The sequence below is a fragment of the Penaeus monodon genome, chromosome 19 (genome assembly GCF_015228065.2).
Source record: "Penaeus monodon isolate SGIC_2016 chromosome 19, NSTDA_Pmon_1, whole genome shotgun sequence".
NCBI classification, from domain to species: domain Eukaryota; kingdom Metazoa; phylum Arthropoda; class Malacostraca; order Decapoda; family Penaeidae; genus Penaeus; species Penaeus monodon.
Genome location: NC_051404.1, coordinates 29,832,539 through 29,832,817, shown reverse-complemented (window position 1 = coordinate 29,832,817; position 279 = coordinate 29,832,539).

The window sequence follows — 279 nt, the reverse complement described above, 5'->3', positions numbered from 1 at the left end:
TACGGAAACAGCTTAACGGCCTCTCGACAAAAAAACAAGATTAAAAGGTAACAAGAAAATTATAGCAAAAACGATACCGTCTGCGGAAAAAGACCCGTTGCTCAGGTTGATTACGGAAGATAAATATCAAGGTGTAAGAGTGTGTGTGCTCTGTTGTAGCTTCTCTTTGAAGTGACTCGATTTCGCTTCCCCGCGGCCGTCACCTGCGTGCCCTCGCAAGCACGCAGGCAATGCAGGCCAGGGACGAGGCCTGCAACCACGCTGCTAATAGGAACGCTT